This window comes from Durio zibethinus, chromosome 9, assembly GCF_047325235.1.
Source record: "Durio zibethinus cultivar Kanyao isolate XHJ-2024 chromosome 9, ASM4732523v1, whole genome shotgun sequence".
NCBI lineage: Eukaryota > Viridiplantae > Streptophyta > Magnoliopsida > Malvales > Malvaceae > Durio > Durio zibethinus.
In genome coordinates, this window is record NC_143170.1 from 24,089,813 (window position 1) to 24,113,946 (window position 24,134).

The window sequence follows — 24,134 nt, forward strand, 5'->3', positions numbered from 1 at the left end:
TAGAATTATTTTTTACAGTGATTAAGATTTTGAATTAGTAACTTTTTTGTTTTTTATAATGCAATATTACGTAAGATTTAATTATTTTTTGTAATCCAATCACGAAGACAATCGAACTATTATTCATTGAAATTAATTAATGTAAATATTCATATACTTTAAATAATATAAACCTATATATTACTTTTTTTTTTCATTGTTTAATCTTAAACATCATATACGTGGATTATATCTTTATTATACTTCTCAAGCAGGGTTATTGCCTAGTATCCATAACCCTAAAAGGATTTGGACAACCACCACTTAACACATATAATATCCATTAAAATCTACCAATATCTGATCACTTTAAGGGAAAAAAAATTAGTTTTCCTAAGCAAATAAGCATTCAATTATCTTACTCTTTTCTTAGCTCTCCTTTTTCTTTTGGCTTTCCACCACTCGTTGATATCAAGCATTAATGTATTGTCATTTCCATCAATTCTTTTCATTCATAAATATACAAATCCGTGTCTTTCAAATAGACATATCTTTCTCATGTTGTTTTGCACTAGTGCCTCGACAATCAATTGAATGGCCAATTCAGATTCAACATTGTAAATGTTTAGTACCCCAAAAAAAATTGTTTCTCTTTCATTATGTTTAGTATGGAGATAAAAAAAAAAAAAGAAAATATAATTCAACTAAAAAAAGTATTTTCATCTTCACTTTTGGAAAGATCAAATTTAAAAAATATACGTATAAATCTATCTATTTTTTCTTCTTTTATTTTTCTTCTACCAAATTAAGGAAAACAATTTTAAAAAACAAAAACACCGTTTTCATTTTACTTTTCTTTTAATTCTTGGTGAAATGTCAAAGATTTCGATTGAAAAACGAAGATTTGTCCAAATGCAGGAAAGGCGAAGGTGAACATCAAAATCTGAAGATACTCACTTAACACTTCCCACTTCCAGGAATCTTCCTTTGTCCAAACTTGTCGTTCCATTCCATAAAAGTCCTTTGTCAGTTTTAATTCAGTCATTTTTCTAGGGGTAGATTTGTCAGTGCGCATCTTTGTGCTTGTCAGGTTAACGTTTATATCGTACAATAAATAGAAAGAAAAAAAAATAACATGCAAAGATACGACAAAAGCATTTGGAATCGATAATTGAAAGATGTCAATGCTCACTGCTATGTTATGCTAAAGCAAAAATATACAATTTTTCCACCTTTTTTGTTTTTTTCAAGAATCTGCTTTCAACATGATATTAGGTCTATTTGGCCTGAATATGGGTGGTGCGACGAAAGTGACGCAACGAGAGACGTAATTTCTCACCGTCCTAAAGGTTTGTTTTTTGGTACATACAGTTCTAAAGTTTTGATATGGTCAAGAATTAGATACTGCTGCTAAAATTTTAATTTTTATAATTAAAATTAAACCTTTAATAAATTAAACTATTAAAAAAATTCAGCATCACACCACCGTTCCATACCAAACAACACTTTAATTAAAAAAAAAAAGGTAAAAATTTGATTGACATCAACGACTCAATCGTTGAGTTGTCGCAAATTAAGAGAGTTGTCCCGTCAGAGACAAGTTACGGATTTTGGACTTCACATTTAAAATCAGTAGTTATTATCAAAATAAATGAATGAATCAATAAATGCACGAGAGCATTCACAAATGATGGTGACTCCGCACATGTTTTGAGTTATGGGAGGGAAAATCAAACCAAAACGCCAAGTCCAACAGAGTCTGCAGACCACACGATTTGTTTACTGACGTTGGACGTCTTTAAATTTCTGTTTATTACGTACGGTACGAGCAACTGGGGAAATAAGGTTGTGCGGGCCAATGGCCTGACAATGATAACGTGAGGTGTTGTTAGAGATGATTGGGACGGGTCATGGTTTCTTATTATTATCAATGTTTTTTATTTTTATTATCAATGTTTCATATTATATTTATTTTTATATTTATATTTAATAAGTATTTGAAATTTATTTTTATTTTTATTTTTATTTTCATAAGTATTTAATGGGTATGAGTAAGTTTTGAATTCATAATTTTTAAAAAAATAAAAAAATTATTATTTATTTATTTTTGTCTTACACATTTAATTAATTTTTTTATAAATATGTATTTTTAAATACAAATATATTAGTTTTAATAAATTTAACATAAAATTTATAATGTTAAATAAAAGATTAATTAATTAAATATATAATTTTTATTATATATATATAAGGCGTTGGTACAAGACGAGTGCTATATTAACATCCTCATATCGTACCCAATAAAAAAAAATTAAAAATCATATGCATCTCCATCCCTGTTTTCAAAATTTAATATCCATTCTCATTCCTATTAGTTTAGATAAGATTGACATCCTCAAATAGGGTAAAATTACATTACATTTGTTTGACCAAAGGATAGTATAGGAGCATATCTTACAATTCATGTATTTATGTCATATAAAATATTGATAATTTATATATTTGTATTGTGTTTTACACAAAAATTAGGTATCATAATTTATGTTGATAAGAAAATACAAAATATATTTTTTTAATTTTGATAAACCTATATATTTTCTTAAAAAGTTTAAATGTGTCACTTTTATAGTTTTTATATTATTTTCATATTATGTCATCAAGCATACATTAAATTATCAAAAACTTAAAAGAGAATATCAAATATGGCAATTGTTGGCATGTAAGTTGGAGGGTTAATATGTAAAATGACCCTTGTACTATTTATTTTTTATTAATTTGGTACCTTAAGAAATAAAACTTACTTTGATACTTAAACTTTCATTTCATCAAACACTTTGATACCTTGTATTGTTATCATCAGTTAAGTGATTGATGTGACATTAATACCCAATAAGATCATACCTCGTATATAAATATTCAATTATCACCACATTAAGTATTTTCGCATTTGTAAAAATTAAAAATAAAATCTAATTATTTTTAATAAAAAAAAGATGTGAAAAGTAGATAATGTAACAATAATTGCATATTTGTGCAACATATCATGATTTTATTGTGTATTAATGTTACATAAGCAACTTAATAAACGATGTTATTCTAAGTTTGCCAAAATATTTGATGAAATAAAAATTTAGGTACCAAAATGAGAATTTTATTTTTCTAAGTACCAACTAATTAAAAATGTATAGTGTAAGAATTATTTTAATATTTAACCCTAACTTGAATGATTGAATAATGATTTAATGAGCTGTGTAATTAGAAACTGAGTGTTGCATTGCAAGTTGAGGTTAGCAAACATATTTTTGGCTAAGAAGAGTACTATGTGTGGAATTTCCCCCCTTTTAACATTTTCTAAAAACTTTATAACGTAGTTTATAATTTTTATTTTGATTTGAAATTTTGTGTATTTGTGTTGTATTTATTTTATATCAAACATATAAAAAATATAAAAATTATTTATCAAATTTCGTATCAATATATCAAATACAAAATATATTTTTTAATTTTATTAAATTCATAAACAATTTTTGTCAATTTTAAATAATCTCACTTTTATATTTTTTTATAACATTTTATCGTCTTGTTATATATAAAATTATCAAATTTAATTTTACCAACATAAATAATGAAACTTTATTGTTTAATTGTTTTATTTTATAGCAAAAGTATTACTATAATTATATTACTTGTTGCCTCCGACTAATATGATATCAACTAGGACAGTCCAATTATATGTCAAAGTATACTATGTTAGTCAACTTTTAAAACTTTTTTATTTGAGGGAAGTAAGGGTGAGTAATTGGTCAATTTCAATTAATTTGGTTTTAGTTGGTTGGTTAAATTGGTTGTAAGTTGAAAAAAAAAAACCAAATCAATCGATTAAAAATGTGAAAACCAAAATAAACTGAACTGAAACAAATTAGTTGATTTTTTTGAGTTTTCAATTTTTTAATTTTGAATAGTTAGAGAGGTAATTTGCAAAATGAATTGATGCATTTTTTAAAATGGATCTATTTGCAAAATGATTAGACTTTTGCAAATGGATCAATCCATTTGCAAAAAGAATAATTTATTTGCAAAAAATCTACTTTGTAGTATAATTTATGCTTTTTTCGATCAATTCGATTCATGATTTTCAAAATCGCAAACTAACCAATTACACCGCTTAAATTGACCATTCAACAAAAAAATTATCAAACAAAAAAAAAACCCCAATTTAATTGAATTTCAATTTTTTGTTGATTTATTCGATTAAAACTAATTAATGCTCACCCTTAGAAGATGATTCAATCAATATTTTTGGTACAAAAAATATATACATTTCTTATTAAATCAAATCAAATATTCAATTGAAATATCGATTTTCAAATTTTTATTTGTCAATAAAGATTTTAAACATTTTTTTGGAAAATAATCAATGACTAAAAGATGTTAGATATTATCTTAAAAAAAGATTGTATCATAATTTTTTTCCTTCAATCACCACTAATATAACATTAAATATTTTCGTAATTTTGCTAAACATTTTAATATAAATGACGTAAGAATTTGAATTCAACTTTCTGAACAATAAAAACAATGCATTAATCATTGAGTTAAATTATGCGAGAGTATATCATTTACAATAATTATATTATAATTAATCATTAAGATTTTAATATTATATAGGATTCACCAAAATATTATATAAAGTCCACACTTATAATTGATAGATCCTACGTAATTCCTAACTGTGATTGTACAGTTTAATATTGTAATAAAAAATTACAGAGGAAATACTCTCTTGAATGCAAAATTTTATGTAAATTTAATCATGAAAAATAAAAAAGAAAATATCTATATCATAAACAAAAGTAAGAATATTTTAGGTAAGCATTAAAGGATGTATCAAATTACATGATAACAGAAAACTAGAAGTGTCAAATGAGCAGTGATGGGTTGACATAGAATATTTAAATATTAATCCATATGTTAAATATGTTAATGAATGGTGTTGGCCTAACGCTATTTTTCAACATGTCATGCTGGCACAACCTATAAAAGTTAAGGGTATAACCTAACATGACACATGACTTGTAATTTTTTTGGGTCGTGTTGTGTCAAGTGCAACATTTTTTGGTGTCGAGTTGGGTCAAGCACAACCCATTAATATTTTTTTCAAATTTTAATTATTATAAAAAAATTATTCTATTATTATTAAAAGTAACATGTGGTAAATAAATAAATACATAATGAAATAAAAAAGATACATAATTTACGTGGTTTGACAAAATATCTACATTCACATAGATGAATAATAAAATTCACTAAATAAAAATACTAAAATTATAATTCTAATTAAAAAAAAATACACACACCATTTATCCAATGTCCAGTAATACACGTATAGCTAAAATTTTACCTATTGGTCTACATATCAGAAGTAAGTAAATTTTTAAAAGGAAACTTTTAATAAATTAGATATTAAAATTTCTTTATGAGAAAAAATATTTTAAAAATATATGATTTAACGATATTTCTAAAAATTGTTTTATAATTGGATAGTATACCATTACTAATTAAATCATTAAAATGTTCATCATTTGCAAATGGTTGCTCAAATCACACACAAAGACCAATTTGGATGCTGATTAAGTGTAATTTATGTGAAATCATTAGAAACAATGATGGAGCTTTTTTTTTTTTACACTTTTTTAAATGACCAGTCCCTCATTTTGTCTTACAACTAAAATCTTTTTTTATATATATGTTATATATTTGAAGATTTTGATCCTATAATTTTGAAAAGAATGTTAATTTTTTTATACACACAAATTTAAATAAATAAAAATAATTCATGCATCGAACAGTTCATAAACTATTAGATATAATTTATCTATCAATAATTTACATATTTAATAAGTAAATTTATTTATTATAATTTTTTATAAATTACTAGAAAAATAAATATAATTTCATTAGAATATAAAAAATCATATAAATACATTTAAAGGCTGAGAGCCTATTTATAACAATTATAGGTAACATGGCACCATACATTTGGGCTTGTGTATCGTGTTATGCTAACTTACTTGTATATTGGCGCTAACCTTTAACGAGCCATGCTATGCAAACTCATAGGTTTAAAAACTTCTAGTCCAGCATAATATATATATATATATATATATGTATATTGTGCTTGACCCAACCTAATTATTTAATAATAGACAGTGGCAAGCATGACTCATATCGTGTCGAATCATGTCGTGTCATGAGCTGTCCAACTCATTTGATATCTTTACAAAAAATACAGAATAAGCCAATGAGACATTAGCTTAAAAGTAAGAAAAAAGCCCTAAAAGCTTAAGTTCAAATCTTGTTATGTGTGAGTTTAATTGTTTAATTATATTTCACTTTGTTAGTTAATTATTCAATAATTATAACTTAATTATGATATAATAATTGATTATTCAATTAATTATATATAACCAATATTTAATTATGATTGTAATTTAAAAAAAAAAAAACAATATAAAAGATACATCAGCCTTTAGCAAGTTGTGAAGATTTATATATGAGCTCAAGATTTTGTTTTTAGTGGTACAAGACTTCCAACCTCAACAACCCTGACAACGCATCCAATAGTTCAATTGAAGTTGATTCAAAAGCTCATCTGATTAAGCAATATAAAACTTGCACTTGGTCAAATAGGAACCTTTAACCAACTTAACTAAATATTTGATTGTCTATTACTAAAAGTAATAAAAACTAAGTTAAACCCAACTTAAATTGATTTAAAAAGCTAATAATGTGATTTTGAAATGACTCAATATATTAATCCAAAGATGACCCATCCCAGAATCTCTCTACCTCTACCTCAACTAATTGTTATGCACCTTTATTATGAGCTTGATGATTTCTAAGTTGCTTCTTTGGTGTCTATCAGTCCATCCTTTCATTAAAGTATGGCTTTAAGGGTTTACTATTCTATTCACTAGGTCTAGCAATTGTTATTATTATTATTTTTTAACTAATAATAAAGGGGATAATGTTTCAACTAGCCCTTGTAATTTAGGAAATTTTTAATGTGCCACTTGTATTATAAAATGTTCAGTCAGTTAAACTTGCAACTCGGGTATCAATCAACCCCAAGTCTTAACATTGTTATTGGAAATGTTGACGTGACTATCCTCTAATAAAAAATTAACATGTGACAAATATATGCCCATATATAATAAAATTTATCAAAAATTTTAAAATAATTTTTTTCTTTTTTACAGAAATTTAGATTTGTTAAAAATAAAAAATAAATTATTTTTCATAAAATAAAAAAATAAATTATTTTAAAAAAATTTTTATTTTTAAAAAGAAAATTTAATATTTTGAAAAATTTCCTTTTTAAAAGGAACTTAAAACAAACTAATCAGATTATACCAAATAGCTTTTAAAAAGAAAAACAAATTTGAAATTTCTTGTATTTAGGATTAATTTATTATTGTTACGGTTCGGAAAAAATGCACGTAAAAGGTGTGAAAAGAAAAGTTTGAGTTAGTCTATTATTGTTATGAAAAAATGTATGAGTAATTGAAATTTTAAAAAATATATATATGAAATAATAAAATATTATAAATATAGGATAATATAGTAATTTTTTATTTCAAAAGTATTTTTCACCGAAAAACACTTTTTGAATAGTTTTTTTGTTTGGGTTGCAAAACTGAATTTTTAAAGTGAGAACTCATATTTGTTGTTGTTTAGTATTTGAGCTTAGAAGCAGCCTTTGAACGCAGACACTACTTTCAACGACAATGTCAAACTTGGCCTTGAAACTAAAAATCCAAATAAGACCTAACACAATTCAACTTGAAACAAAGAAACATATTTAACTATATTTCTTTTAATGCAACCATCACAAATTTTAACAAGAATTAGAAACCTAGAAGACAGAAAAAAAACCCACCCATCCAATAAAAAAGGTGCAAAAAAAAAAAAAAAAAAAAACCGAAATAATTTAAAGGAAAGTGAGAATCACCCGCCAAAGCCGGATCCATCCACCATAATAATGTTAAAAAGACAAGTAAGTCCTTTACCAATCCTAAGGCTTATGAAGAGATGGAGCGATTTGCCTCAGCAATCCACGAGAACACCAACACCATTCCAAAATGATAATGAAAGGGATGATCAAGCTGAATTTATATTAGTCACGTGGGTAAAGCAGGAAAAGAGAGGAAGTAAGAGAGATCAATGAAGGATGAAACGACCGCATAGCAGCGACCTTAAATTTTATTTTATCTTTTAATGGTAAAACTCGGGATTTGAAGAATTAGGAAGAAAATGGGTGAGAGGAAGTATGTGAAGTGTTTGAGAGAGTAGAGTGAGAAGAAAATTAAAGTAACAAATAAAAAATAAAAAATTTCATTTCATAATTTTTTATGAATCAACCTTTTTTTTTTTTTTACTAATATTACATTATTTTACATCTGTTATAATAAACAAAGTTAATGGTGCATGTTCCTTGTTTTCTTGTAAATTAAAAAACATTCTTAATTTGAACAAAATTTATTAGTCCAAACATTAAATCTCAAAATGAGCATTTTGCCTTTTCTTGTGAACAACCAAAACATTTTGTCATACAGTACCCAAAATCAGAAAAAAAATCTGTTAAGATGATGTAAGATATTATTAATATCTCTAGCATTAGTCTTTCATATGATAATTTTGAATTAATATCTCCGCTTGATGATGAACAAAACCCACATTCATTGTTCATAGTTAAACAATATACTGATTATGACTCAAATTCCTCAGATAATTACTAAGACGATAAATCAGATGAGGATATGCGTGACTACGTCTACACGACAATCCAAGTAATTCAATTTGAAAATTTGCCCCTAACCAAATATTTCTTGATGATCACTCCCATTCAAGTTACACGCAAGATCAGGACAATAGCAAGCCCCCTTGTCATACCTCATTCATTTTGAAAAAAGCAAAAAATCTACTTCAAGACCGCTGATGTAAATATGTTTTTTACAGACTTCACCATTATTTTTTTCCAAACTCTACAGCGACCCAAAAACTACTAGGATCTTTCCTTCCACAATAAGACTCAGATTTTGGTTTTAATATTATTACTAGGAAATTAGGTCTTAAAGTTTAGTGTTGAAGAATTAAGCTCTAACACATTTTTCAGCATTGAAAACAGTTACCAAATCTTTTCACCATTTCCATTCAACCTCACCTCTTTTAAGAAATTAAACAAAAATTTGTGTTAACCTCATGCGCAAACGCTCATTCAAAAATTCTTGAAAAATGTAAACACACGTTGTCCCTGAGTTGTTCATAACCTTCCCTGAAAGATGATAATGTCAACCCCACGATGGTTCGGATATGAATCCATAATCACTTGGAATTAACCAGTGAAGAGTGTTCTCAGGTCTAGTCACAAGGACTCGTTGAACTCATTTCCTCTCCTTGGGCATGTGAAACATTTATGTCAACCAAAAATTAGAACAAGCTTGTGGAAAGCTAAGATTATTCTCGAAAATTTGACGTTAAAAACATGATTTTGGCACTTAGGTATTCATCCCTCGGAAACATACAAAATAACCTTTTATATCCCGCAACATCATTCTTAATGGACAATTAAGCCTTTTGGATTGAAAGTGGCACCAGCATTATTCCAAAAAGCCAGGACAAAAATCTTTGTTCCCATCCTTGACAGTGCTGTGATGTACATTGATAATATTTTTCTACTCTCTAGATGAGCATACTCGTGCACGGTTACTTGATAATTTCCCTTGTGCAGCAATATGGAATATGTTGTTGGCGAAGATGATAATAAGAAACACATTAATTTTCTTGGAAGGCACCTAAAGTTGGAAAACAAATTGCTCAACCATATATTGCTGGAGCCCTTAAATATTTTCTTCATGAAAATCTCTTGAACAGACAAGTTCAGAAGTTTCTCAAAATTGTCAATTATATGAATGAATTTTTTTTAATATTGCTTAGTTATCACATCCACTCTGGCAAATGTTAAAGAAAAAACCACTCTCGTGATCTTAGTAAAAGATAGCCAAAATTCTCAAAGACAAATCAAAGTCACTCTCAATATTCTAGATTCTTTTTTATGACAAAAGAATCTTATAGATTGATGTAAGTGATAAATTCTGGTTAATAGTACTCTTTGAAGAAAAATATGAAAAATGACAGAATATATGAATACAAAAGCAAAAAGTTCAAAAATTCAAAATTCTACTACCACTCCACTCTTAAAGAGATATCGGCAATCAACTATGAAATCCATAAATTTAAGTTTCAACTTAGATATTTTTTTTTTTTTTGAATTAGATATGTTAGCTTTTGAGCAAATGCTTAAGTTAAAAAGAGTTAATGCTATAAATAACTCTTGAATTATAATGAAATGTTCAATATAGTACCTGAACTTTACAAATATTTAATATAGTATCTGAACTATAAATTTATTAATTAATGTGACACTTTAAAAGTTGTTTATATGCCATGTGTCATCATTTGGAGCTACCCATATTAAGGATAAATATCACATTTGTTAATAATTTTATAGTTCATGTGCCACATTAGATATTTTTAAAATTCAAGTATCAAATTAAACAATTCAGGGATCATTCATAACATTAACCCTTATAAAAGACATGCCTAATGCCCAACTATTATGTTTATCACAATGATTATCACAGCCAAGCATTTAAAAGGAAATAATAATGTCATTTCATACATGTGATCTATACCAAATCCCTTAAAAGCCTTTGAAAATCATTCCTGTAATAAATAATGATAAATGCTACTTCTTTCTTAAGTTTGAAATCACCCACATTATCTAAGCCATCTTCCTTCAAAGAACCAATCTCTTCAAATTTCTTTGACTTTCCTAATGACCCTTATATTCTAGTGAATAACTCTTTCTTGAGCTACAACAGCTAATTGCAACAAAGACTTTTTATGTACGATCCAAAGACTTACATTATAGATATCAATCTATTCTTAATCCAAAATTATATTGATCAAAGAGTCCGACCAATTGGTGTTACTTTCAAAGCAAACCATTCTATTTTTGTAGTATCTTTATCTGAATTACACCATTGACTGGAATTCAAACTAATAAATCTTCTCCTGGATCTTACCTACTTTGAAGATAAACTCTACCTCATGTGCCTTTTAAAGAAAAGAAAAACCATATGAATATAAGTACGCCTTCCCCAAAGTTTTTACATCATCATCTTTTTTATTGATCATGCAAATTAAATAGTGAAAATATTGTCACATTCCTTAGATATTAAGATGTTCTATATTCCTATCGAATATAAACTCCTTCAACCACTCTACAAACTTAATAGGTTATATATTCCTTAGATACTCGAAGATTTTACCTTCATTTATGAAAAAACCATAGTGGTGGTACTCCTAAAAATATTGATGGATTAAATTATGATCTGAACAGAGACATATCCACAAATCTATGGCATGTCAAGTCCAATTGACTGGAAGATAAACTTATCAACTTTGATATTTTGAACTTTCTGAAATGTGCCAATTAACGGTTAATCAATACTGACAACACCTTGATGATATAGATAGATCTATGACATATACAACATACATGACAATCTCAAATGGCTTAATCCTATCCTTCTTTAGGAGGATGTTGATGAATGGGTTGCCTACTACCTATCAGTCCATTAAAAATAATTTTGAAATTCCCACCTAAAATTTCTTTAAACCATAGTCCTATCAATAAATGAAGCCTTTTTCAATCCAAAAATATGCATGTTTCATCAGATGTATTTATCATCTTGTTAAATGTGTCTTTTCGACAAACGTGCAACTTTATCATCTTGAAAAATATGAAAGTTGTTTTGTCACATCAACTTTATTAAATTTGTTTGTTTATCTATTTTATTAAAGTTTCTTGCTTTCTTTTGTTAAAGCACGTAACAAATAATACTTGTTGAGTCGCTATCATCTTGTCTAGTTTTTATCATATTAATATTGTGTAATAATTGTAGTAACTTTTTAGGCCCATAAAAGTTGTAAACTCTTTCATTAGAAAAACATCATCACCTCAAATCACTTACTATCTTTACTTCCCTATGTAAAACTTTTTGTTAAATATAGCTACTAGTTTCTAAATTTCTCTTCTTTTAGTTAGTTTTTCCTCCTAGTTTAACAATTGATCAATGTATTACTCTATAAGGATTAGATGTGACATAAGTATTATGCTTTGAAGTTGTTATAGTAGTGGATTCTTCACATAAAAAAAGTTATGAAATTGATAACTTATCAATGATCCATAGAATAAAAGTTACTATAATAAGGCTTCTTGAAATAAGAATGAAAGGCATAACTCTATAAAAGTCAGACCACATGCTCCATGTTTATGCCAAGAAGGCACTTGAGTCTTGAGCACCGACTAGAATACCTTGATCTTATGCTTAGTTTATGAATTACTTATGTTCAATAATATCTTGTGAAGGCAACCGATCCTTTTATTTGATATCAAAGCCTACACTACAAGCGAAAAAATTATAATGCTATTAGATTGGTGGATTAAGATAGTCAAGCCTTAGCAATCATGAACTTTGATAACCTTTCTATTTCTAGTTCTTTTTGTAGCTTTTATTTTTTATTCTCTCTTGTACTTAGAAAATTTTCATCCTTCAAATTTTTTTATGAAATAAATTATATTGTAGAAAAAAATAAAATCTAAGAAACAAAACTTCCCTATGTGAACCCTTATAATGCTTTTTTTGAACAACTTCCTTCTTTTGTGAATCCATAAAAACTTTTCTTATACACAAACCCCAAGCCCTAAAAGAAAATTTTCAAGCCTCAAAGTTTAACCAGTGCATACACCCAACAGGCACTCGAGAACACTTTTGTTACTCTTCAAATTCCATTATAATTTCCTTAATAGTGGATAACTTAATGATGATACACTCATTCATTTTCGTGCTATTGGTATTGCATTAAACTTCTATGGACTAATGGTATTCTTGTTTGTAATAAAATGGCCTTACTAAACATAAGATTAAAGTAATACAAACATGTTCTTAGAATTGTTGAGACAACTCTCAATGCAATAATTGTTTTCTTCATAGGTTTTCCAAATTACAACATTTCTCTTCATGTGCCTACTTTCCTTGATGCTCTAAGGGTTCAAGTTCAAATTATTGAAACACAGATAGAAGAATACAAAGCAACACTTTATTGCCAGATGGTGTACAAAATCCAAAACCATATCATAAACTTACCAATGCCTAACTTTAATGAAACAATTTTTGTCAAGCTTGAAGCAACAAACAAAATGCATTAATGTATCCATATCCCCAAATAGATCCTAGCAAAAAAACTTACTGCACTGACTCTCAAGTCATGGGTAACATAATATGAAATACTTTAGGAACAAGATAAACCCATCCAAAACTTTGTCTCCACTTACACCCCAAATGCAGATGGAAATCTGACCATCAAATTTGACAACCAAAAAAAAATAAAGAACCAAGACTACTTGCTATTTTTCCCATTCAATTCATGATGCAACCTTAACAATCTAAATCAAAGGTAGCAATTGAGCATTTCAAACTTAATAGACAATTTGTATATGGGTACAAATCTCCAAAAATACATTGCTACTAGATATTAAATGTACTTGCACAGGATGTTTGAAATACAATTGCATAAAATTCTTTGATAATGATGATGACCAAGCAAAGAAGAAAAAAAAATCTCTTCATAAAAAACTCAATGATATAAAAATAAAAACCTTGAAGCTTATCTCTTTGGTGAACTTGTAAAAAAACATTTATTTACAGTTAGTTGTAATTTTGTAATTTGTATATTTATATTTATATCTCTAGAATTAAGTATTTGTATCCCTAGAATTAATGATTGAAAACTAGAACAGACAATTCCTCAATTAGAAGATCAATTTTAGAAAAATTTAGTTTTCTAATTTGCCCACTAGTTAATTGCATATAAACCTAAGGTACTTGTATAATTTTTAATGATAAGTTTTTCTACATGCATTCAGTTTTAATCTTAGTTTTTCACACAATTTTATTTCTTAGTTTTTCCATATGATATCAGAGTTTTAGGCTCTTTTTGGGAAGAAAATTTTTTCAACTTTCATTGCTGAATTCTATTTCAGGCCTTCATAGTCAAATTTTATTAAATCTTTCAGTCTTATTTTTTCTTTCTTTGGCCTTCATTGCTTAGAATTGTCTTTGGTTAAACTTTTACTATCAAGACTCATTTCAATCTTGAAAAATATAACCATGCCAGTGATAGCAGAATCTGCCATTACTATCTGATTTGAAGAAGTGACAACTAGTAAAACCATTGAAGTACTACATAAGTCTTAGGAATAAAGAGAGTTGGACAGAGAAGAGATTGAGAAATTAAGAAGCCTAATGAAAACCCTTGAAAAGTCTACTAGGGTATGTTTTTTGGGTAAGGTTTCTAATTTAGATACAGCTTCTGGTTCTCATGTATTAAATATCTCTGTTAAACCTATTACGAGTTCGTGGATCATTGACTTGGGAATCATAGATCATATGAGACATTTCTCATAAAAGTTTAGTATATATATCCTATGTTCTAATAATAAGAAAGTTGTTATTGTAGATGGTTCACTTACTACAGTGGTAGGATTAAGAGATGTGGATATCAATCCCTCATTTGTTCGTAAAAGCATTCTTCATGTTCCTAAATTATCTACTGATCTGATATCTATATAAAAACTTACTAGAGACATAAATTGCAAAGTGACTTTTTATCCTTCCTATTGCGAATTTCAAAACCAAAGTTAGGGAAAAAGAATTGGCTTGCTAAGGAGAAAGATAGACTATACTATTTTGAGACATCAAACAACACAAATAATATCAAGAATGATCTACCTTTGTCATTTCTTTCAAAAAAATCTCCTAATAAAGACAAAATTTAGCTTTATCATTTTTATCTTGGACATCTTTCTTTTAGAACTTTGAAAAACATGTTTCATTCTTTGTTCAAAAGATTAAATACCAAAAATTTTCATTGTAATGTTTGCGAACTTGCAAAGTATAAACATGTCTTTTCAAGCTAGCAATAAAATAAGTTCTACTCTTTTTTACTTGATTTATAGTGACATATGAGATCCCTCTACAATTCCTAATATTTTTAGTGAAAGGTGGTTTGTTTCTTTCATAGATGATTGTATCAAGGTCTCTTGGTTATTTTTACTTAAATCCAAGTCAAATGTAAATAATGTGTTTTTAAGCTTCCAAAACATGATATAAAATCAATTTGGAGTGAAAATCAAAAGATTTGTTTGATAATGCAAAAGATTATTTCAACCATAGTCTATCTACGTATTTCAAAAGAAAGGGATTATTCATGAGTCATCTTTTGTTAATACTCCATAGCAGAATAGAATGACAGAGAGAAAAAACAACAATTTACTAGCCACAACCCGAGCTTTACTTTTTCAAGCAAACGTAACCAAATCTTATTAGGGGAAGCTGTTCTCACTGCCACACACATTATAAATAGGTTACCTTCAAAGGTTTTAAAATATAAAACTCCTATGAAACTACTTTCACAATTTTATCCCAACTTTAATACCACAAGTACCCTCACACGTAGGATATTTGGTTGTACATCATTTGTTCATGTTCATAGTCATAATACGGGGAAGTTGGATCCTAGAGCAATTAAGTGCATTTTTGTAGGGTATTCATCAACTCAAAAATGGTATAAATGCTATCATCCTCATACCAAAAAAATCTATGTGTTTGCAAATGTCACTTTTGAAGAAAGTAAACCATTTTTACTCAACCTTATCTTCAGGGAAAAATTTCTTTTTGCTTGATTTATCCTCATCTTCAACATTTTTACCAATTAATTCTTCTGAGTCTAAACTTGTTTCTTTTGAGTCTAAGTCAAACACTGAATTTGAGTTTAAACCCATTCCAAACACAAAAGATGTAACAAAGGATAATATTATTTTTGATTCTATGAAGGAATTACAGGTGTACTCAAGAAAAAAATTTTCAGATCTTGAACCGATGAAAGTCCAAGAACCTGATTGTATCTCTGGAAATGAGCTAACTACAATCTTTGACTCTATTTCTCCAAATGAGTATGAATCTCCTAAAACTGTAACTAATGATTATGATCTACCTATTCCTATTAGAAAAAGAACCAGAAAGTGTACTAAGCATCCGCTATAAGCAATATTTAATTTTGTGTCATTTGAAAAATTCTCACCATTTCACAAAAATTTTCTTGTGAGCCTAAACACTATTTATATTTTAACTACATTATCCGAGGTATTATCCAGTAAGAAATAGAGGCAAGCCATGAAAATAGAAATGAAGGCCTTAGAGAAAAATAAGACATGAGAATTGATAGAATTGCCTCAAGAAAAAAATCTAATTGGGTGTAAATGGGTTTTCACTGTAAAATATAAGGTAGATGATATTGTTGAAAGGTATAAGGCTATGTTGGTGGCTAAAGGCTACACTCAATCTTATAGAGTGAATTATCAGAAAACTTTTGCTCCAATTGCCAATATGAATATAGTTAGGATTTTGTTATCCTTGGTTGCAAATTAATATTGGCAGCTTCAATAATTTGATGTAAAGAATGCTTTTCATCATGTTGATTTGGAAAAAAAAATATATGAAGGTTCCACCGGGTTTGGAGGTTATCTAGAAGCAAACAAAGTATACAAGTTGAAAAAGGCTTTGTATGGCCTTAAACAGTCTTCTAGGACTTGGTTTAAGACATTTACCAGAGTGATGCTAGCAATGGGATATAAAGTTAGAGAGATCACATACTGTTTATCAAGCACTTAGATTCAGGGAGAGTCATAATTCTATTAGTGTACATTAATGATATAACTGTAATTGAAAATGAAGAAAAAGAGAGAATCTCTAAAACACTGTTTGACTAGAGAATTTGAGATAAAAAAAGCTAGGGAGATTGAAGTGCTTCCTAGAAATTAAAGTAGCTGACTCACGACATGATATTTTCATCTCACAACAAAAATATGTGATGGATCTTTTGAAGAAAATTGGGAAGCTCGCATGTAAACCTATAAATGCCCCTATAGATCATCATCATAAACTTAGAGAAGCTAATGAAAATGTTGTTGTAGATAGAAAGATATATCAAAGATTACTTGGAAGACTCGTTTATCTCTCACATACTAGACCTGATATAGTATATGCTGTAAATGTGATAAGCCAATTTATGCATAGTCCAAAAGAAGTACACCTACAGACTGTCTATCGTATATTACACTATTTGAAGATCAATCATGGGAGAGGTATCTTGTTTAAAAGAAATTCGAAGTTGGTTCTAGAGGCATATACAGATGTGAATTATACGGGTTTAGTAATTGATAAAAGATCTGCTTCAGGCTCACGCACTTTCCTAAGTGGTAATCTTATGATTTAAAGAAGTAAAAAATAAAATGTGGTGGCAAGATCAAGTGCTGAAGTAAAGTCCATAGCAATGCCTCAAAGAATTTGTTAACTATATCCTAGAAGACTAGAAAATCAAGTGAGATGGACCAATGGAACTCTATTGTAATAACAAGTTCGCAATAAGCATTACACACAATCTCATGCAACATGACAGAACAAAACACATTGAAATAGGCAGGCACTTCATAAAAGAGAAATTAGACAGTAGGTTGATTTGTACACCGTATGTATCAACCGAAGGTCAACTTGCAAATGTGTTAACTAAAGGTCTCAGCAATGCAACATTTTAGAAAATAATTTTCAAGCTAAGGATGAAAAACACTTATTCACCAGCTTGAAGGGGTGTGTAAAAAACACTTGTTTATAACTGGTTATAATATTATAATCTGTATATTTATATTTGTATATCTAAAATTAAATATTTGTATCCCTAAAATTAAGTACAAAAAATTAGAATAGACAATCCCTCAATTATAAGATTAGTTTTAGAAAGATTTAGTTTCCTAGGTCACCCATTAGTTAGTTGTATATAAACCTAAAGTGATTGCATAATTCTTAAAGAGAATTTTTTGAACATACATTCAATTTTATTTTTAGTTTTTCACACAGTTTTATTTCTTAGCTTTTTTGTAGAACCATCAAGTAAATTTGACTTCTATATCATATATCCAAAAAAGAACAAACCAAAATCAACTCTAACAACTCAACCAAATTAGAGATCTTCAAAACCTGAACCAAAATCTAAGAGCCCAAAACCTCTGCCTTTTTATGCAATTGACCTTACATACATTGCCAAAGAAGAAAAGGAAAAGTTAAAATAGTCTTGTAAACAACAAACCTAGAATATTTTTCCTCAACCACTTTCTCAAATTTGCATGATGCACTCACAGGGATCTTTATATGACACTGATTTTCCTCCTTTAAACGAATTCCAAAAAACCCAAGTCAAAGACATGCCAAAAATCACAAGCCTCATAGACAAAGATGCATAAGGAAACCAAAAAAAAAATCCTTTTATAAATAAAAAGATCGGTTGCCTTCACAAGGGATTTTCAAACATAAATAGTCCAAAAATCAAACACAAGACTAAGATATTATAGCTAGTACTCAAAACTCAAGCACCTTTTTGGTAACATCAAGCATGCAATCTAACTTTTATGAAACTATGTCTTTCACTATAATAGCTTTTCTTTAATAATCTTGGTATAGTAAATTTTTTAAAGTTATCAATTTCATAAGTTTTTTGATGCAAAGAATCAGAAACTTTAATAAAATCAACAAACAAACAACTTTAACAAAGTTGATGTAACAAAATAACTTTCACATTTGTCAAGGTAATAAGGTTGCATGCTTGTTGAAAAGACAATCCAGCAAGATGATAAACACATCTAACAAGACACGTATAATTAAACATATTTTTAATTATACAGCTAGATTTTTAGACTACAACGACTCTTCAGGGACTGCCATTTTGAGTAAGGTTTAGGTGAAAATTTCAAAATCATTTTAAAACTAGCTTAATATTTAGTGTTGAGTGGTCAACCTCTTCATCAACATCTTTTAAAGGAGGGATCAAGTTCAATCATTTGAGATAATCATGGTTGGTGAATATATCATAGATCCAATCTATATCATCAAGGTTTTGCTAGTATGAGTTAATCAGTAATTGACACATTTTCTCAAAGTTCAAAAGATAAAAATTGGCAAATATGTTCTCTAGTCGTTTGAACTAACATTCCATGACTTTATGGGTGTGTATCTGTTGAGATTATAATTTAAAATCTTTCAATATACTTAGGGGTACCACAACAAAGGTTCTATCATAAATCGAGACAAATATTCAGGGAGCTGAGAAATGTGGGACTTATTGAGTTTACAAAAGCATCAAAGGAATCTATATTTGACAAAATTGACAATCTTTTATACAAGATGTAGAATTACATTCATAGACAACTGTAAAGGATTGGTATGTGACAATATTTCACTATTAAATCTGGATGGTTGATGGAAAAAGATGATATTAAAACTTTGGGAAAAGCGTTTGATGGACTAAATACATGTGTTCAATGGTTTAAAGCACTTAAAAACTGTTTTGAAATTATATTCGAAAGGCTTTTCTTTTTCTTGAAAAGGTGAAGAAGGAGGAGCTTTATCTTCAAAATAGGTAAAGTCTTGGAGAAAATCTATTATTTTAAATTCCATGACAATGGTTGATTCTGAAAAAGACACCATAAAAATAAAATGGTTTATTTTGGAAGTAACACCATATGAGAGATGGTATATGGATGAAAGAATGGATATTGAGATGGATCCTAATAGGTCAAATTTCATGATGAACATAACTCTAGATGAGAAGAGATTGATATTTATAAAGTAGGTATTTGGCTCGTGCGTTAAGGGTTTTTATTACAATGAATTGTTATAATTTATGAGGGACTTGTCCCGCTAAAATATTAAGGTCATCACGGAAGTAAAGTAATTTAAAGAGATTGGTTCTTTGGATGAAGATAGTTTAGAAAAGGTGATGATTTCAAACTTGAGGAAGAAGAAAGATTCATCATAGCTCTTATAAGAAGAATTTTCAAAAGTTTTAAGGGATTTGATCTAGATAACATGCCTGGTATAACATTATTCTTCCTTTTTATATGCTTGGGTGCGAAGCACTTTAAAAACCACTATGATAATAGTAACAATTGTGCATTGAACATTGTTTCCTTTTTTTTTTTTTTAAATTAAGCATCTATTCAAAATCAGACATATCTAATTTAACAAGAAAATGATATCCAATGAGATGAAACTTAAACTTTTGAATTCCATATTTGATTGTCAATATCTTTTTGAAAGTGGAATGGTAGTAGATTTTTGAATCTTTGAACTTTTCATTTTTGTATCCACATTTTTTGTTTTTCATCTTTTCTTCCAGGAGTACTACTGATAAGAACTTATCACTTGCATCAATCTATAAGATTCTTTTGCCATCAAAAGAAATCTAGTGTTTGGAGTGACTTTCATTTGTCTTTAAATATCATTATTGATTGTATATGCTTCTAATACCACATAAGTGGTTCTTTCTTTAACATATGCTTGAATGTCGACATTTAGGTTAAATTGGTAAGAAATTCACTCATATAATTGATAATTTCGGCAAACTATTGGACTTGCCTTTTTGAGAAATTTTCATTGAGTGTTGAAAAAACATTAATTAAATTGCACTAAAAGGGTGATGGTTATACTGCATCTAATCAATGTCAACTAGTCAATATAAAGAGGATTATGGCCTTTAGATTCGACAGATTAATGTCAATTTAACCAGTCAGATCAACATTGATTTGTTGATTTGCTTCATTCAAAGTAGTTTTGTCTTAATCTACCCTAAGCTAGATGATCGATACCAACACACCCTCTCCTTTTCCTTCTCTCTCCCTACTTTCCTCTTTTTCCCCTATTTTCTTTCTCTTCGATTCTTTTTTTTTCTTTTTTAATTTAAAAATTAAAAAAAATCATTTTTATCTTTTAATTTAAAATATAAAGTTTCATGTGTATAAATTTGAATTGTTTCCCTTGATGTTGTGGCAATATTTGTACACATGTAAAATTTCACTAGCTAACAAGCACACCAACATTTTCATTAATGGTGTTAAGGGCAAAAGGTACTTGATAGACAAATTCAAAGTTTGGATATTTGATTAAACATTTTTTTAATATAATAATCACATTGGATATTTTTATATTTATAAAGGTAGCATTGAATATTATTCCAAAAAGTTAGCAAATTAATAAATCTAATTAATTAATTAATTTACAAAATGACCTCCTAACCTTAAAACTTTATGTTAACTAAAATGTATAATGTAATCCGAAATGGGTGAATTAGATTATTAAAATTTTTAGAAAATTCAAAGACAAGTACGGTGAAATTTATAAACTAAGAAAATATAAAAGTAAAAAGCAATTTAAAACAAAATAATATGGAAGCAAAGAGTATAGAGATAGAGAAGCAAACAAAACAATCATAAGGTTCAGCTCATCTCCAACACGTTATCTCCCGATAATTTCCTAGCCAAACCCAAACCACTATTAAAATATCCTTTTACAAATTACAATACCTATATTTTGAAGGTTAAGATAGCAACATTTGCCCTTTTTAGGATTCCACCCAATTCTTCATACAAAACTCTCAAAAGGATACCTCACTCCTTACTAATCCCCTTTGAAGACAAAGGAATTTAAAAACTAAAGAAAAACTCTAAAAGGTAAGTGTTTACAAGGTTTACTTACAAGAATGAAGAGATAAGACAATCAAATGATCTTAAATGAATACAAGAAAAAGAAGTTGAATAAAAAATGCTCTAGCAATGAAGAATATGAACTTCTGATTCTTTGGAGTGCAATCTCTTTCTCTTAAATGTGTTGGAGGCTCCCTTTTATGTTAGGATATCGTTTCTAGTCGTTTGTGAATGACTGGATTCGAAAAATAATCGGTAAATCCTTCATTCAAACTTGTCTGCACAAGATGATAGATCTTTTACTTAAAAGATCGATCCTTTTACTTTAAAAATTAAAAAATTTGACCGTTAATAAGTACTTTCCATTATGTGTGACATGATGTATTTAACTTTTTTAATCCATGAAAAGAATCGATTACTTAGTTATTAACAGTCAAAATTTTAATTTTTGAAAGAAAAAAATAAATCCCCTCAAGCAAAAGATCGATCCCCTCACATAGACAAATTTGAATCACGACAAAGTTTGAATGATTCAACAGCTATTTTTCAAATCCAATTATCTACAACAACTATAAATGATTTCTTAACATAAAAGTAAGACTCTAACACATTAAAGAGCAAGAGATACAAAGATTAAAGAATTCATACTCTTCCCTAGGGCATTCTAAGTGTTAAAGCTTGATTCTTTTGTATACAAATAATTTTGATTGTATTATCTTTTCATTCTTATACTTAAACCTTACGTACATCATTCACTTATTAGAGGTTTTTATTAGTTTTCAAAATTTTTTTGTTTACAAAAGGGACTAGTAGCAAAGATTGGATAGAATCCTAAAAAGGATTGAGGCTACTATATTAACCTTTAAAAGATAGGAATTGTAATTTGTAAAAAGATTTTCTACGAGTAAATTGAGCTTGACTAGTATAGTTAAAGAAGAGAATGTAGGCACTTTATTGAAAAAGAACTGAACCTCTATGCATCGTCTAATTTGCTTCTATATCCTTATACTATTTACTTTCATACTATTTTGCTTTAAATTTTTGTTTCACTTCCATGTTTACTTAATTTATCAATTTCATCGTCATTAGTATTAAATTTACTTAAAATTTTAATAATTTAATTCACATTTATCTTAGATTGCTTTATACAGTTGAGCTACCAGCTAAGAACCTGGCTTCTAAATTCTAGAAGCTACAACATTTGAATTCTGCGTAACAATTTGTTTCTTTACTCATTTTTCAGCTGCATTGAAAATATTAAAACATAATGTACAAGAGTCAATCAGAGAAAACTATAACTAATTTAGCTCATTCCACAGTCAATTAACACAAAAAAAAATTAATTTCAAGCTAAATTTTGATTATAAACAAGCCAAAAAAAACTCCAAAACCCTAAATCTTCTTTTAAAAAAGTATAAAAAGCACCAAAAGAAAAAAGAGAAATGAAAGGATTACCGGTAGGTGAGGAACAAGCGGCGTGAATGATGCAGTGTTCCTGGACATTACAGCAGAATCCAACGGTGATCTCGTTGAGAGACGGCCGTTCCACACCGAGGCTCTATCGTTGACAGTAACTAGACCAGCCAAGACAACGTTTGGCGCCACGTAAGCGTCGACAGCTACCTTCGGAACCTACTGCCCGAGAGGGATTAGCTTTCTTTGGCCCATGTACTTCCACTTCACTCCATACGACGACGGCGAGATCGTTTTGGCCGCCTCCATAGCGAAACCACGGGAGGCGATGACATCGCGGTGAACGGAGAATACCGAGGCCGCGGCCTTTCTGGAGATACTACCTGCAATAGATGTCGCCATTTGTGGTGGTCACGATGGAGAGAAAGAGTTAAAGGGTTTTAGAGCCTCAACACGAGTGACGATGGAGGAGAGAAACGAGAAAGGGCTGAAGGATAAAATCCCAAACCCAAATCAGATTCCTTCGGTGGGTTTCCAGCTGGGCCTACAATTGGCAATAAACAAGCCCAAAGAAAACAAAAGGAATTTATAAGTTCGGTTAAATTATGAAATTAGTTCATATACTCTAATCAAAAATAGAATTTAGTTTCTGTTCAATTCAAATTCTAACGGAATTAACTTTCAATTGTTAAATTACAGATGTCAACTTTTTTACTTTTTTTTTAACCGCGTAAATTGCTAATGTGGGATTTTCATACTTGACTCAAAACTCAACTATTTATACAATCTCCTTATCATCATATATAGTTAGGTCTACATTGATTCTTCCTTTTCCTTTTTTTCTTTTTTTTTTTTTTAGAGATGAGAAGAAGATGTATCTTCTGAAATTTTGGAGTAATAAACATCAGTCTGAGTTGCGTTGCTTTTGGACTTTTGGCTTTTCTGGTATCTAAAACTTGGAGCAATTCAAAGCTAACATTTTAAATTTTATTAAAAAAATAAAAAATTATAAAATTTAAAATTA

At 28.5% G+C, this 24,134-nt stretch overlaps 1 long non-coding RNA gene across 1 annotated transcript; it reads right to left on the reverse strand.

Annotated features, from left to right (window-relative positions):
* Positions 1-9,469: 9,469 nt before the first annotated feature.
* Positions 9,470-24,053, reverse strand: LOC149516885 (uncharacterized). The gene is made up of 2 exons (XR_016345196.1): positions 23,153-24,053; positions 9,470-9,833 (listed from the first exon to the last, which is right to left on the reverse strand). It is a non-coding gene; the product is annotated as an uncharacterized LOC149516885 (long non-coding RNA).
* Between the last annotated feature and the right edge of the window lie 81 nt (positions 24,054-24,134).